Raw genomic sequence first — 18,238 nt, forward strand, 5'->3', positions numbered from 1 at the left:
GGCCAAACAATCAGGAAAGACACATGTGGCCCCTTTGTGCAAGGAAGTATTGTCACAAAGGTATAAAATAAGCCTACTCATAAAGGTGATTTTAATGCATACTTGTCCACTCTGCCGGAATGTCTAGGAGACTCTGGAATGTTGGGAAGTTATCCCGGACTCCTGGTAGAGTAGGCCACCCTCCCGGATCCCACATAACTTTTTTTATTATAGCAATGGCATGTATCACATTGTTGTGCAGCAGGGGGCCATAATGTCGCACGCTACTTCCTCACCCCCCCGTACTTGTCCCTAGGACCTCCCTTCCTGGATCTCAGGGGAGGTCCAAAATGTAAGCAAGTGTGTATTTCTGGGGAAGACCCGCCACTATGTTCAGAACTTTGTTTAGGATTGACAATTCTACAGTAGGTTCTGGGTAAAAGAGGATGGAAAGTAGCACAGAGTGATGCCCTGCAATATCTGCTGCACTCTCCTCGTTCCTAGGGGTATATTTACTAAACTGCAGGTTTGAAAAAGTGGAAATGTTGCCTATAGCAACCAATCAGATTCTAGCTGTCATTTATTTAGTGCATTCTACAAAATGACAGCTAGAATCTGATTGGCTGCTATAGGCAACATCTCCACTTTTTCAAACCTGCAGTTTTGTAAATATACTCCCTAGTTTTCTTTTAGACAGGCATGGTGTCCGGCCTTTAGGATAGTAACGTTTAGGGACAGGTTTGTACTTAGGATTTACTTATAACTGCAGCTATACAAGCCTGTAGTACTCCCATTCCTTCCCACATGGTAATGTGTTGTGTTGTGAGATTGTCACTTTACTTCTTCATATATTTTATTGACCTAAACCAGCATTTCTATGCTTTCTTGACTAATTTTTGTCAGTCACTATAAAGAAATGTGTAACTTATAATTGCCGTTAGTATGTCTTTAAAAATAAATCTATGTTTAGTGAAACCATGTATTTTTTTCTCTCTCTCTTACTCTCTCTCTTTCATTTCAGTCCTTCTCATTTTCATTCCCGAAGGGAAACATTTGGTAGAGGACCTGACAAGTGTAAATGATTAGGTGAGGAATTACAGGAAAGGACTGGAAAGTAGCACTGATAATAAATCTTCCATAAACAATAAAAAATATATCTTGCATATGTTTTTGCTGTGACTAATTAGGAGTTAAGATTATTTGCAAAACAAATAAAGTACATATTGTGATCTGCTATATGACCACAACTCATATTTTACATCTAATAAGGGACAGGGCATTAATATGATTAGTGAGTAGCCTATAAATTTAAAGAAAGTAACAAATCCATGTTGAAAGTAAATGTAAAGAAATATATGTAAATTACACGGTGCCCTCAATGACGAAGTGCATTCAGTGCTCAGCGTGTACCTTACAGTGGCAAATTGCAATGAGGAGGTGCAAAATTAATTCTATTGAAAGAATAGGATAAGATCTGTAGGTTGGTGCAAAACTCCTTTCCTAGGGGTAAATGTATCAAGCTGAGAGTTTTCCGGTGGGTTTGAAAAACCAATCAGATTCTAGCTATGATTTATTTAGTACATTCTACAAAATGATAGCTAGAATCTGATTGATTGCTATAGGCAACATCTCCGCTTTTCAAACCCGCCGGAAAACTCTCAGCTTGATACATTTACCCCTTAGAGTGTTAACGGCTGTGCGCTTCAATAATCGCATTCTGAAAAAAACAGGTGGCATACCGTTGTGTCTGCGGCTTAATTTGCAAAGAATGCAACTGCATCCAGTGTAAATGACTTCCAATGTGTTTCCATGTTAAACAACTTTGTGCATCATTTATCATTTCCTACATTGAGATGTTAAGAGGCAACATATTTGGCAAGATAATTTTCCTTCACTCTGTTATCACTCTCTGCATTGAACTGTACCCAAATTAACACTGGAGCTACTTCCCCACGTTATATTTTATTGCTGGTTATTAAGTAGATGAGTACAAAACCCAAACTGCCACTAGATGGCAGCGCAGTGCTCTCTTTTCTACAGCATAATGCTCAATATAACACAAAGTCTATGTATATTAATAACAGGATTAACTGCTGCGGATGAGCCTATGTGTGGCACACTAGTACAAGAAGGTATAATTCTATTTCACACTGGTTTAACAAGCAAAATAAATATGTGTCAGTCTGATCTGGTTTAAAAAAAATAATTTCCAAAGAAAATCTGACACATTAAAATATGTAGTTTCATCTTTTATTTTATTGGAGATTTTTATAAAATCAATCATTAACAAAATGTTGAGCTGTACTTACACTACTATGTGTCATACACCAATAACAAAGAGATCAGATTATTTGCTTTTATTCTACTATTTTTTTATTATAAATTTGTCATTGTCGTGCTGTTCCACTGAGTATATGGCTAATTTCATTCTCTCTCACCAAAGCAAACCATATGGTACAAATCATGTTAATAAAAGCAATTATGGGGAGAAATTAGATTCTATGTGCAGAATGATCTCTTGTGTTCTATTGAACATTTATAGAAAACTTAACAAATATATATTCTTACACTACATTGTTCTGGTGTACACAGAGTAAACTGGATTGGGTATAAGGGTGAAAAATTATGTTTGCAAAATTATTTACGCGCCTTAACACTTAAGCACACATTGCTCAGTAAAAGCATCAGCATGGATATAGCCTGATGTGTAATGGATCATTTTACTACTAATTATTATATTCCTGTTTGGGGATAATACAGAATGTGACACCATAAATTAGAGTAAAATGTCAATCACCATGTCAGACCTTCCAACATGAACCCATGACGCGATTGTGTCATCAAGGTTTGACCTCATCCTCTTTCCAAGGAGAGGAGGAATCTGAGCGGTTGGCCTACTCTCCCAGGAGTCCTGGAGAACGTCTACCGGAAGTTCCGGGAGAGTAACAAGCGTACATGACCCATTTCACCCAACAGACAACTGCATGCTCACAATCCTCTCACTTGAAGTCCCAACTGAATTAATTGATAATTTATATATTATGCAGCCAAGATGACTGAAGTTGGGAAATCAGTTACAAAAAATGTAACTCATGAAATAACTTCAGGATAAAGGATAGACGTAAAGAAAGCTAACGCCTAATTGGTCGCACACACAGGCTTTACAAAAAACAACATTAAAGAGCAGATAAAACCTTGTAATTTAGCCTCATTTTAAGAGAGCAGTATAAGAAGCGTGTTCATTGACAAGTCTACTCTGTTTCCTCAATTAATTTTCCCATACTGTGTCATTATATTTTAGTGTTAGCACTTCTATTTGCAGCAGGGAACATTGAAACTGACACAAAAGCAAAGCAAACTCTCTTGTCAGAAAGTGTGGTATACAGGACATTATTTCCGGGAGTATCAGTATGGCAGAGCGTTTCATGTACAATAATTCCTGTGTGTAAAAGCCTAGAGGTAGTCTTTTAGAACCCATCCATAAAAACTACTACTCACAGTAGGCCTGAGTCATTAAGGAGAGCAAGGCAAAAAAAGGAGTAGATTTGATCCTGGACAAACCATGTTACAATGCAAGGGGTACAAATTAGTTTATTACTTTGCACACAAGGAAAATACTGGAGGATTTTTCACGTAGCACACAAATACTTGATAGCTTTATTTTTACACTGAAATTTAAAGTTCATCTAGAACATGCCTTACCCCAACTATAAATCTGTCCTCACATTTTACATTTACCTCCCTCTCCAATACAACATGGTTGTGCCAAGGTGCAAAGTTACTCCTTTGTTTTTGCTTTGCTCTCCTTAATGACTCAGGACCATTATGTTTTAGGTTATACTTTTTTTACCTGTTCAGTCTAGGAATCTGTTTTTTATCTACAGGGTTCGTGTACACCTCTTTCAAGCTAAAGTAACTTTAGACATTATTGTATACATAACTGTAATAAAAGTACCCTTAACTTTGATGTACAATGTATAAAGCAATTCCGGATACATAAGGTAAAACTGTGATTTTGTTCTTTCATGTGAACCATTAGTAATTTAAAAAGTTAACTTTTCAGTTAATAAAGTGCAGACAATTACACAAATTGTTCACAAGCTGGCTTCATTAAGTGGTATAGAAAAGCAGTTGCATCTGCTCTGTATCTAATGCCAATCATACTGCTGGTTACTTTAGACATTCTTCATTACTTGCTTCAAAGAGAAGTTTACAATCCCCATAATCCAAACTGAATTATTTTCATTAAAGCATTTCCTGATTCCTAATGTGGTGATTGGCCATGAATTGTAGGAAGGTCACAACAAAGTCCATCTTGGGGTCAGAGGAGCTTCAAATGCACTGATCTTATAGTAGTGTGTGTATTAACATGTACAATGATGGGCATGAAAAGGTTTATTCCCCATATATATACAGTATATAATAATAGTATTTCCAAATGTGTAAGTTGTTTGTACACGGCAAACCCAACCTTTGTTACTGCTCATATATAGTACAAGTTAACCCGTGCATGATACTCATGCATTCTAGACAAATCAAGCTACTTAAGGTGTTAAAAAGGTTCTTGTCATGCATTTGGGCCATAGCCCAGGCCTCAACCATCAACCACTCCCCACTGTCACCCCCGGCAACCACCAACCACTCCCAACTGTCACTTCTCCTTCAAGAAATATATATATATATTTTTTTTTAAATCTTTATAAACACTTTTAACAATTAACAAATTAAAAACATCTTAGTATACCAAATTTCAGCCCTTTCTGAATTTTTTTCCCCACACACACTAAGAATTTAGTAGGTCAGTGTATAACTCTGCCCAGCAGGTGGCGCTGCAGCTTGGTTTTATTTTTTCCACACACAGACAGACTAACACACGCCACTAGACATTTATATTATAGATATCAACTGGTTACATATGATCTCACTACAGCCAATCAAAATCTACTGGCAGCAGAGTTCAAGTATATCTAGTTATAGCGAGAGTATCTCCAGAACTAGACTTCTCCCAGAAAGTCTCCTCTAATTCTGGTTTTAGACACTGGAGGGGCTGAAAACAAACAGGAACCATTATACATTTTAATTAAGATGCCAATAAGAAACAGAAAAACGGTATCAATAACATCTATGAAATCAGCCTTACATCCATGTTTACAATAGGTGATGGCTGAAATAGAAATATATGGGCAGCACGGTGGCTAAGTGGTTAGCACTTCTGCCTCACAGCACTGGGGTCATGAGTTCAATTCTCAACCATGGCCTTATCTGTGAGGAGTTTGTATGTTCTCCCTGTGTTTGTGTGGGTTTCCTCCGGGTGCTCCAGTTTCTTCCCACACTCCAAAAACATACTAATAAGTTAACTGGCTGCTATCAAAAATTGACCCTAGTCTCTCGCTGTCTGTCTGAGTGTGTGTCTATGTTAGGGAATTTAGACTGTAAGCTCCAATGGGGCAGGGACTGATGTGAATGAGTTCTCTGTACAGCGCTGTGGAATCAGTGGTGCTATATAAATAAATGATGATAAATCTAACGAACTTGCCTTACCTTCGGATAAACCAGCTTTTTCTGGCCACCCAACATACCCCTTCAATGAGTGCATCTGTCCGAACCCTCGCAGCTACTGGCATGCAGCCAGCTTTCCACTAGGGTTTGTTTAGTAAATGTGGCTCGAAACTGAATTGGCCACAGCTTCCATCCAATCTGGACCCAACTGAGTTTCCTGCCAAATTTTTCCGGCCAGTTCATTCCTCTTTCAGCTGGCAGCACTAACAATACTCAGCTACAACACAGTAACAGTTACAGTTCTAGGGGGGATTCCAAACCAAGAGGGTACATGAGGAGGGGGTATCCCTTAATAGCAAGAGGCTCTATATTCTTGTGTATCCAATACAGATTGCAAGCGTAATGCAATTTTATGTACTTACCGGTATTTAATTGTGGTGAAAATTGTACTTTAAATGATTTTAAAAAAAAATACTGATACTAACTGGCTTTTATAACAATTGAATAATTGTATAAAAATTACTAAGGTTGAAGATATTTCTCTTTAACCACTAAACTAAACTATTTGATAGAAATATAACACTGAGTATCAACATAAAAGTACAATATAATGTATGTAAAATATATATAGCTGGGGAGTACCTAGCAAGATTATATTACCTGGCGTTTGGTTAGGTAACAAAATCTCTCTATAACTGGAAGAAAGCTGCTGAAAGTTAATACTGTAGATGAACATTATTTGGCTGGTGTCCTCGCTGATAATTTTGACTGACTAAATAAATAAGAAATGATTGCTGGTAGTAATTAAAGAATATTTTATTGAAGATGTAATTTTATATAAAAGACAAAAATAATAAATAAAACTCAACAGGCCTTATGAAAATGATTGTAGTCATTCTCTAAGGTGAATGTTTTACTGTCTATGCAGCCAAAAAACGTGGAAGCTTCTGAAACAGAAGGTTATATATTTACAATTTTCATTGTATTAGTAAACCATCAAGATTAAGAATATAATAAGAGGCCAAAGCTGAAAGGAAGAAAATTGCTAAATGCAGGTACAAAGTTGTATTAACCAAATTGATTTGTTAGGACAGGGGTTACAATGCCATTTAAACTGGGTCCCTATGACACAATTTCTAAAAACATTTAGGGCATTCTTGCTAACTCTTACGGAATGTCCAGGAGACTCAGCACTAAGTTACTAGCACTTCTGTCTTACAGCACTGGGGTCATGAGTTCAATTCCCGACCATGGTCTTATCTGTGTGGAGTTTGTATGTTCTCCCCGTGTTTGCGTGGGCTTCCTCCGAGTGGAGGTTTATTGGCTGCTATTAAATTGACCCTGGTCTGTGTGTGTGTGTTAGGGAATTTAGACTGTAAGCTCCAATGGGGCAGGGACTGCTGTGAATGAGTTCTCTATACAGCACTGCGGAATCAGTGGCGCTATATAAATAAATGGTGATGATGATGATGATGATAATGAGTCCCATATTCCTGGTAGGTCTCCTGGATTCAGTTCTCCCACACTTCACTTTTAAGCGGGCAGGATGTGAGCCTCAATGACACGAATTGCGGGGAATCGCTTCATTTTGGTCTCGCCCCTGCGATTAAATCAAAGTGACGCAATTAACCGCGACCAGCCCTCCTACCACAACCCCCCCTTCCGGGATCTCCCGGAGCCAAAAAAATAAAAGCTGGTAAGTATGATTTAGGGCTGTCTTTATGAACGGGGGTTAACACCAACAATAGCACTGCAAAGCATAGGGCATCCTATTTAACAAGTAGAACCATGTCCTTGTTGTTGTTGCAATCGTCCTTCTGCTATCTCCATCTTCGGGCCTTCTTGGGCCCTAGTTAGGGAATACATACTGAGCACCTCACAAATGTGTCAAACACATTTAGATTTTTAATTTTTCAATACAGATCATTGATCTCATATGTCTTGAATTGCTTTATACTGCATTTTGAAGTATATATATATATATATATGAATATAAATGTAAATACCTATATATATATATATATATATATATATATATATATATATATATAGTTATATATATAGAGTTATAGTGCTTACTGTTATTTGTACTGTGCTGTTTCACCTTGTACTGTGCCATTGTTTGTCCTTGTATGGCGCTACGGATACTTTGTGGCGCCCTATAAATAAAAATTAATAATAATATATATATATATATATATATATATATATATATATATATGAATGAAACTCTTCCTATCTTGCACCATCTAGCATGGCCTGTGGCAGTACACTGAGAAGTATTTGTGGCACATAAAATACAAGTTGGGAGGCAGAATAATGTTTATACTAGAACGTATATAATGAACTTGTAAAGCAAAAGAAAATAGCTCTAATATAGAACTGTAAATAACCTCATAAAACCAGTGTCTCCATGTGGTCCCCGAATGTTTAAAATGTTAAAGGTTATTTATTTTAAACATGCCCCATTTACTATTATTTAACAGACTAAAACCCAGCAAGGTCATAATAATCCCAGACAAAACGTAAATCCAGACTTGATTCTGCTGTATTTTGTGTATTAGGCAGTTTTTGTTTATCTCATTTACGAAATTGCTGGCTCAGTAGCAAAACAGAAGAAAACACAGATTTTTCACCACAACGGGTGGTTGGAAATTGGCGTCAACCAGTGCTAAATTACAGGGAATAATTTATGGCTGTTTAGACCCACATAAGAATTTATTGCCCTTCCTCGGACTTCTGTATTCTCTCCCCATCCCAAGTTGAATAGTAACCATTCAGGTTTTTTGGAAGATATAAGCGAAAGGCCTCATCCACTGAGCTAAATCCAAAATGTTTGTAAAATGCATTATGTGATTATAAATTGTACCAAAATGTCAGTGCTGAGATAATATTCAGCTCAGATATGAAGCGCCAGAAACTGTTGGCAACGACACAGCACAATATTATCAAGATACAAATGCTGGTGATGCTCTTTTGATGTTAAGCTCTGCCAGAAATAATTTTACAAGTTTACATGACTTGAGTCTTCCCTAATAAAAATGGAAGACTTTAAAGTGAAAAAAACGAAGTGTAGGGTAAAATCACAGTGTGTAGGAGGAAGCTATGTCTGTTTTCTAAATCCTTGCATCCAACGAAAGGAACACAGATGGCTGTTAGTGATAAAGGTGCAATGTATTGTTCTCTGCATTCTGCACTGTGAGGCATTTACCATTAGTTTTCACTGCACTAATACGTCTTCAAAGGCATAGAAAATGCTTTGAGAAGGTCCTTCTGGCTAAACATTTCCTTTCCCAGGTTAAGCTGTACATTCAGTAACATATCGCGAGTGTGAAGATTAAGAAATTCCTGTAGATGTCAATGTTAGGAGCATGCACAAAAGTGGACTATCGTATATAAGAGTTTCATTGAAGAAAAACACTTGTTAGTATGGCTCTGTTAGGTAAGATTGGTGATTTTAAATAACCCTCTAACTACATGCAGATTATTCGGTGTCAAATTGTATAATGCTGGCTAGACGTGCCGATCTCAGCGACAGTCACAATATGATAGCTCGCCTTCTGTCTACCCCCAAACTGAGTGCATTGCCTGGTGATAATCTAGCGGAAATCGCTTTGATCGTTGTCAGTTATTTCTTTAAATGCCGTCAATAGATAAAATCTGTCTTTATTTGTAGCAATCTTAACAGGCCGAACAGCCAAACTGTGCACCCATGTGTGTGGCCCCATTGGATTCATAGGCAAACCGAGAGGGGTTTCCTAGTGCCTGGAAACCCCCTCCAAGCCTAAGGCACTGTATACTTGAGGTGGCTGGACCCTGCCCCTGCTTCACACAGCTCTGTTTGAAAAGAGAGAGCTGCATGCACCTAACAGTAGTACACGCAGCATTGCCCATGTATATTATGAGGATAGGAGGAGTTGGAGAGCAGCCAAGCACTGTCTAAAATTATAGCCACGCCCCCATGCACGCTGGTCACGCCCACTGGCGGTGTGGTGTGGAAACCCCCCTCTACAAATCCTGCGTTTGCCCCTGGGATTGTTGTACTTTATCCTCTGACACTTGAACCTAGTAGAAGGATCTGCCCATATATCTGTTTTGTCAAAGAACATTACATGGTGCCATATAATGACATACAGATTAACGGAACTTACATAAAATGTGGAAACCATATTTTATTTGGTTTCAGTGACAATAGGGGAATATATTATACATACCAATCTCTTACTGTTTTCCTTCGGGAGATCCTGGAGGGGAGGTGAAGTGTGAGATTGGAGGGGGGCAAGGTGCCGTGAATTGCGTAATTTTGGCCCCGCCTCTGCAACACAATTCGGAACAAAATTCCGCAATTCACCTTAAATTGCGTCATAGAGGCTCCCGTCCTGCCCACTTCACTAGGAAACGGGAAGATGGCCTGCTTTCTCGGGATTCTAGGAGACTAACCCAGAATTTGGGAATCTCCCAGACATTCCCGTTGATTGCGCAAGTATGGACTATATCAGTCATATAACCTTCATTATCGGAACTAGAAATCACTCTCCATATCAAAATATTTTTTTTACAAAACTGTTGTAAAGACATACCCTGTTTGTAAGAAAGTATTTTAATTCTGCTTTTCAAGTGTAGGAAAAGAAATAAGAGTTAGTCATTTTGTACAGAGCCACATTTTAATACATATTTCCATCAATGAATACAAGCAGGAACAATGTTTTGTGAGCTACATTTGACTAAATGAACAATCAAGTGCCAGTTTTGCCTGTGTATTGTTTTATTTGACATTTAAACAGCTCACTTCACATCACTTTAGCTCATATAATCTTATTAACTTGCACATTGCTGTTTTCTAGTTGGTAATAGACGCATCACCCTTCACTGAGCAAGCGGCTGACACAATTCTAAACACGGATTATACATTTATTAACAAATTAAATCATAACTCATTGAAGGAAATTTTGTAAAATGCTTATTGTATGTGCTATAAAACACATATCATGGTTTGCTTTTTTCAGAATTACTGGATAATCCAACTATTCCCTATCATACCAATGACACACTAGGCCTACAGTTCAGTAAAAGGAAATCGTAACCATCAGGCAGTGGATCATTTTAACAAATATTGAATTATATTACATACTTGCCTACTTTCAGGCAGTGCAGTCCGAGAGAGGGCCGTGGCTAGAGGGTGGGAGGGGTGAGGCGCGGTCAATCGAGTCATTTTGGCCCCGCCTCCCGCAACGAAAATTATGTTGTGCCGCCAGGGCCGGGCCAAAATGACGCGATTCCCCGCAAATCGCATTATTTTGGCCAGGGAATTGCGGGATGCGGGGGACTTGCCTGCTCTCCCGGGAGTCCAGGAGAGTTGGCAAGTATGTTATATCGATATGATAAAAAATATATTTTCCAAGGTTACAAAGTAAAATGTACTTAAAATATGAAATACCACACACAGCCTGATCTTTTGGACATCAATTGTTTGTGCACATATGTCATTATTACAATTATAAAATAAATATTCATTATTACATAATATTAACAAATATGTCTTTAAATATAGATTCAACATAACCTTAGAACACGACTTCACTTGTAGATAAAAAAAGAACCCGAAAACCTATGACATATGGTGAGAGGCCATAAAATATTCTTCTTAAACATTAATGACTATGGGGCCATAAGAAGTGCAGTGTATGTGTTCCTGTGCATTCCGGTGCAAATGAAACCCAGCCTTGTAAACAATGGCCTCTGACATCACTCATCACAACTCACTAGTTCACCATTCATCAATTTTAAGGTCATTTAAATATACAGGCGCATGATGGGCCTGATTCATTAAGGATCTTAACTTAAGAAACTTCACATTTCAGTCTCCTGGACAAAACCATGTTACAATGCAAGGCATGCAAATTAGTATTCTGTTTTGCACATAAGTTAAATACTGACTGTTTTTTCATGTAGCACACAGATATCAACTTTAAATGTCAGTGTACAAATAAGATATCAAGTATTTGTGTGCCACATGAAAAAAGTCAGTATTTAACTTATGTGCAAAACAGAAAACAAATTTTCACCCCTTGCATTGTAACATGGTTTTGTCCAGGAGACTGAAATAAGAAGTTTCTTAAGTTAAGATCCTTAATGAATCAGACCCGATATCACAAAATGCCATATGAGCCATGGGCTGGCATTTTACAGTTTTTTTTGACTGTGTGTAATCTACAAGCCTGGTTGTATTCTGCCCATTTGTGGTCAGTCTGTTTGTCTGCCTGCTAGTGCATGGATGGATTGATGAGAAAACTACGAGAGTGATGGTACAACAAGTACCTTCTGAAAAAACCCAAAAGAAAGATGTAAAGCAAGTGAAGTGGGAAGGAAGGTCCCCCCCCCCCCCCCCCATTTTTTGTAAGTAGGTACGCCGGCAGCTGCACAAATAATATACACTATACAGCAGATTCTGAACGATATCAACAAGGTGTTCCGTAACTCTAAGAGTATGATTTACAGTAGGGCTGTCTAACTGCTCAATCCAAACATTTTTGTGCTTTCCCCCCTAGTTTCCGTGAAAGCTCCATAAATTCTGTTGAATGATATTATTTTTTTTACAGTCTTTGACCAGCAAACACAAAGTTATAACAGAAATGCAGCTTCAAACAGCAGTGAGATTCAGAACAGCTTGTTAGTTTCTTAAATGTTAGTATTCATTAGGTAAACTTGTTTCTTTTAAGGAATAAGAAACCCCTTATAATAACTATGATAAAGTATAATATTCACAACTTGTATAAAAACACTTAGCCTTCATTTTTATGTCCATATACAGCATAGTTGCCTTCTCTCCCGGAATGTCCGGGAGACTCCTGAGAGAGCAAGGAAACCTAATAGGTCCAGGACACACTTAATTAAATGGTGTGGGGGGGCTTTTGACGTGAATCACGCGTCATCGCCAAACAACGCAATTTGCTGAGCCCCGCATCCACATGCCCGCCTGACCCCCGGAATCTCCCGGAGGCAAACTTGCCAAAGTTGGCAAGTATGATATACAGTCACCAAACTCTTTGGTGATTTCCAATATCTGTATAAATGACACTACATGTTGCATTGTACCAGGGGTGTGTTTATAACGAAACAAACTCAAGCATTTGTCTAACACACTAAATTGTAGGGTATACAAAACTTCAGGAATTGATTTAAAAATGCTTATTTTCTTGCTGCAAAAACTTGAAATTAATGGATTCTATTGGTTGGTAAAAGCAAACATTATTTAAGTGACAAAATGTGTCTTATAGTGTACACCACACTAACGTGCTTGGCTTGGGGTATATAAAACATACTTGCCTACTCACCCGGAACTTTTCGGAGGCTCACGAATTTCAGGGAGTCCTCCCGGAAGAATAGGCGGCCTCCAGAGTTGATGGAGGAGGGTTTTAATGGCAGCATTTTGCGTCATTAAGCCCCGCCTCTGCTATTATAAAATGCCGTGAACTTTGGCATTTCGTAGCAATGGGCAGTTCTACGGTGTCACCACACCCCCTCCTACCCCCAGTCACATGACCTCTCCTCCCGGATCTCCTGGAAGAGACATTTGAAAGGTGGGCCAAGTATGGTATATAAAAACACTGACCAATCATTGTATTGTGTTTTGGCTTGTTATATGTGATCAAAATGTGAGCCCATTGGAAAGAATTGGATATGGTTTAACAGAAACCTTTCTTGAACAATGGTAATAATAATAATAATAATATTAATAATAATAATAATAATAATAATAATAATAATAATAATAATAATGCAAAAAATCCTGTTTCCACCTCAAGCAGAACTATGACTTGCCTTATTCCCAATCATCCCATACAGTATTGTTATCTTACATTAAATCACATCCTATTCATATCATATCATTAAAGCCACTATCTACTATCGTTCTCTACATTTTTTGTAGCATAAAAAACTATAGAATCCCACTGCATGCCATATAAGTTGGCCAATAACATTCACAGCGCAAAAAGCAATAACCAAACTACAGTTTGGATTTCATCATTTCAGTATCAGGTAAGCTAGAGGAAGCAAATGTACTTAGCATATAGCTGGCAGATACATAATGGCAGGGATGCAATTAATCACCAATGGCATCTCAAGTATGTCCAGCGGGTTTATTAAACTACAGAAAGTAAAGTGCCAATAAGAACTGCAGCGTGGGGACTGGTGAGTTGCCTAGCAACATCACATCAACTGGACATGTCAGTGCTGTTGTACTATGGAAGTCCAGCACGTTAACAAATAGCCTATTGTGATAGTCAATCAATACAGAACAGTGACTCAAACGTACACACATAGGTATGTATGATAAAAAATGATGCTTTGTGAGCGTAACAATAAAAATAATTGAACAATTAAACAGGAAGAACACGGTTTCCTCTTGTTCTCTATTTTATTACAAAAGGAAGCTCTGACTACTCTCCTGCTAGAGCACTCTCCAGGCAGCAACTCATTTTCAGTCTGTGGCAGATCTCTGGGCTAATAAATATAATAATGCATGCTTATAAACAGATGGTTAAGAGGAGAATGCACATCAGACCCAGGCAAGAGGTGAGAGGGATCATCCTGAATAGCACAGGATGGGATTAACCACATAGCGCGAAAGAAGAATATTTTACAGTTATTATTCAGTGTGCAAATGGAGAACAGTTAGGATACTTCTGGTCAGGCTTAAGCATACTTACCAACCTTCTGTTTTTTAAATCCGGGAGCCTGCAGAGGAGGTGGGCGTAATGGGGGGGGCGACGCGCATTTTGGACCCACCCCATAACGTGATGACGCAAAACGCTTCATTTGACACCGGGGGCGGGGCCAAACACAGCGATTCACCGGGAATCACGGTGTTTGGGATTTAATCCTGCCCACTTCACTAGGGCAGAATTATCCAGATGCGGGAGATTGCCACACTCACCCGGGAGTCCGGGAGACTCTCGCAAAATGCGGGAGTCTCCAGGACATTCCGGGAGAGTTGGCAAGTATGGGCTTAAGCAAGTGACATGTGTGGATATGGCTAACCCATACTTGCTAACTTTTTAAAGTTCCCCTCTTGGAGGTGGGGTGTGAGGACAGAAAGGGGAGAAATGCATCATTTTGGCCCCGTAATGCTATGGTATCATTTTACTGTGGGTGGCATCATGGAGGCCCCCATCCTGCCCACTTCACTAGGAAGTAGGCAGAAGCAAGAGAATGGCCTGCTCTCCCGGGAGTCCGAGAACCCGGAATCCAGGAGTCTCCCAGGAGAGTGAGCAAGTATGGGCTAATCAATAACAGATAATCAATCAATAGATAATCACAGCTTCATTTTTCCCCTTTCCCAATCATGTCATTTCACTGAGGGGACGGAGCCAGAATGACACATTTCACTGTGAATTAGGGCCCCTATCCTGCCTACTTCACTTGAAGGATGCAGGAGACTAGTCTACTTTCCCACGGGTATGGGAGACCTACTTACAATTAGTGAGTCTCCTGGACTCATACAAGACAATAATTCCCCAAATGTAAACAATGCATGGAGGACAGTAAAATCTCACAGCAACAGTAAAATGTACACTAACAGATAGAGCACAGAAAATAAATAGATAGTAGCACACAATGAATCCATTAACATGAGCTATTTAGAAAATGCAATCAGTGGTGAGTGTAATGTTTAAGAAAACCTTTACTAGAGACCACTTAGGGCTAGACTTACTAAGCTGCGGGTTTGAAAAAGTGGGGATGTTGCCTATAGCAACCAATCAGATTCTAGCTGTCATTTTGTAGAAGGTACTAAATAAATGAAAGCTATAATCTGATTGGTTGCTATAGGCAACATCCCCACTTTTTCAAACCCGCAGCTTAGTAAATCTAGCCCTTAGTGTTTATTACAGATTACAAACCTGCATTTAAATCTAATTTGGTTAATAAAATAAATGAATGCAACACCCAAAAATGTCTACTGTACATTCTTAAGGTTAAGAGGTCACTTTAACTACAAGCAATATAAGTTAAACAAAACCATGTACCGATCCCACTGCACTAAGCAAAATGCTTACACATTAAAGGAGGAGAACACATTGGGCATCTATGTGAGTGTGGTTGTGTAGGTTGAATAGAAAAAAAGATTTTTACATGTGTTTCAAATAATATACTAAAATAATCTAAATATATTGATTGGATTACATGAAAAAAAATCAACATATAGACCTAATCATTCTTTGCTAAACAAAATTAGTGCATATATCATGTAGACCAGAGAGATAGGTAAACTGTGCTCTCCAACTACAAGTCCCAGCATGCCTGGCTGTAGCCCAGGCACCACAACAGTTTGGGAGCTAGAGGTTGACTAAGTCTAACGTAGAGTGTTTACAGTAAGAAATACTGCATTTGTGCCTGTGGACTATGTCCCTGTATAAGTGCTGCAAAGCTCCCTAGATTTTAAGAGCAATTGATTTAGAAGAAAACTGGAGTTATCTCATTATATTATATTAGCTGTTAAAGATAATAATCATTTTCAGCATCAAAACTGGATTATGCTGCAATCTTCAGTCTTGGTTGGTAATGTATTCAGTACTCATGCAAAACACAGCGCCCCAAGCATTCTAATAATATGCCACATTTATTTTCCATGTCTTAAGCATACTTGCCCACTTTTAGTTTTTGGATTCCAGGGGATCCTGGAAAGGGGAGGGAACGGTGTGTCGTTTTAGCCCCGCCCCAGCAACCAAATTGATATTTTGTTGCGGGGGCAGAGTCAAAATGATGCAATTACCCGCATATGGCGCTGTTGAGGCTTACATCCTGTCCACTTCATTAAGAGAACTGTCTGCTCTCCCGGGAGTCCGGGAGACCTACCCAGAATTCGGGAGTCTCCTGGACATTCCAGGAGAGTGGCCAAGTATACTCTTAAACATACTTGTCTACTGTTTTGTAATGTCATTGATGCTCCCGAATTTTGCACCACTGCAGCTAAACACCTGTGGGTACATACCTTAGGCCGCTAAGTGTAATCTGCTGATTAGTGCAAACCAGCATAATGGATTCTTCACAACATGTTTCCAGACCTCACAACATACAACAGGAACACTGGATGGCACGTCCAATGTTTTAGTGACAAATGGTCAAAAACATCAATCAGAAAGTGTAGTTTCTAGTAAAACACATCAATAAGCACAGAGAGCAATAATCAGAGCTCCTGCATGTTGAAGTCCTAAAGGAATGCCGTTATTAGTAATAATAGCTACATTTAGCTGGTTTATTCTGAAAGCAGTATCCCATTCCACTGGAATCTCTACATAAGGCACATTTTATGTATCAGATGTAAGGGAAGAAGCCATGCATATATAAACTTTAGCCTCTAAGTGAAGATCCTAAAATGCTTCAATAGGAAAACATTTGTTTTTCATTTGAGGTAAGGCTTTTGCTAACCAGTAAAAGCCTTAACTTGCTTGTAGAAAGACTGTAAGCAAAAGAACGTTTCTCAGGCTACTGCGACCAAAAAGGGTTTAGCAGTGGCTGGAAACCGGAGCTGCTTAGTCAGAAGAGCTCACTATAACACTGCAAACTTCTGCAATGAAATACTGCATACCTACAGCATGTCAGCTACAGAACGTGAGCGCTTCCAAAATGTTTTCATTAAGTATAGAGAACCTAATCTCCTGTTTTGTTTAAGGCCACACAACTTTCTAGAGATTTAGTCAGCACTAAGGAAGATCGCTGGTCTCACAATGGTAACAAACTGGAAACTAATTGCAAGACAGAAAATGAAACCTTAGGTGCAAAATTATTTCTATTGTGATGGTCTACTCCACACAGGGTTATCAGATTGGCCATATAAATCAGGATACATATGATATATACATGCTACAAGTCTGAATGGTAAAAATTGTAGGCATATGGCATGCATCTCAACTAATCTGAGTGCAGCCAAGTTATATATATTCCAATTTACATGTCTAATCTGTTAAACCAACACTCAGGTATGAATAACCACGTTTCAGTAATGTCATAGTAGATGAGTTACAAGTACACTTTAACCAACTAATACAGCAATATGACAAAGGATAAATATTTATAAAAACTATGGGCCTGATTCATTAAGGATCTTAACTTGAGGAGCTTCTTATTTCAGTCTCTTGGACAAAACCATGTCACAATGCAAGGGGTGCAAATTAGTATTCTGTTTTGCACATAAGTTAAATACTGACTGTTTTTTCATGTAGCACACAAATATCAACTTTAAATTTTAGTGTACAAATAAGCTATCAATTATTTGTGTGCTACATGAAAAAACAGTAAGGGGTATATTTACTAAGCTGCGGGTTTGAAAAAGTGGAGATGTTGCCTATAGCAACCAATCAGATTCTAGCTGTCATTTTGTAGAATGTACTAAATAAATGAAAGCTAGAATCTGATTGGTTGCTATAGGCAACATCCCCACTTTTTCAAACCCGCAGCTTAGTAAATCTAGCCCTAAGCGTTTATCTTATGTGCAAAACAGAATGCTAATTTGCACCCCTTGCATTGTAACATGGTTTTGTCCAGGAGACTGAAATAAGAAGCTCCTCAAGTTAAGATCCTTAATGAATCAGGCCCTAAGTCACGTATAGTTTGCACTGTTGCGAAGTGTGATAACACTGCATACAACAATCACATATATTATGCATTTAGTTTTCTGGCATATTCTGTGTAAACCTGGCCTGTAATCATTTTGTGCATTTGCAGGCAGCCTGTCACACTTCAACAGAGAAACCCCTAT

At 38.6% G+C, this 18,238-nt stretch overlaps 1 protein-coding gene across 1 annotated transcript in view; it reads right to left on the reverse strand.

Annotated features, from left to right (window-relative positions):
* The window catches only part of FAT4 (FAT atypical cadherin 4), a 182,148-nt gene that overhangs the window by 157,222 nt on the left and 6,688 nt on the right, over positions 1-18,238 (reverse strand). The window lies entirely within an intron of this gene.

The sequence above is a fragment of the Mixophyes fleayi genome, chromosome 1, assembly GCF_038048845.1.
Source record: "Mixophyes fleayi isolate aMixFle1 chromosome 1, aMixFle1.hap1, whole genome shotgun sequence".
Lineage (NCBI taxonomy): Eukaryota > Metazoa > Chordata > Amphibia > Anura > Limnodynastidae > Mixophyes > Mixophyes fleayi.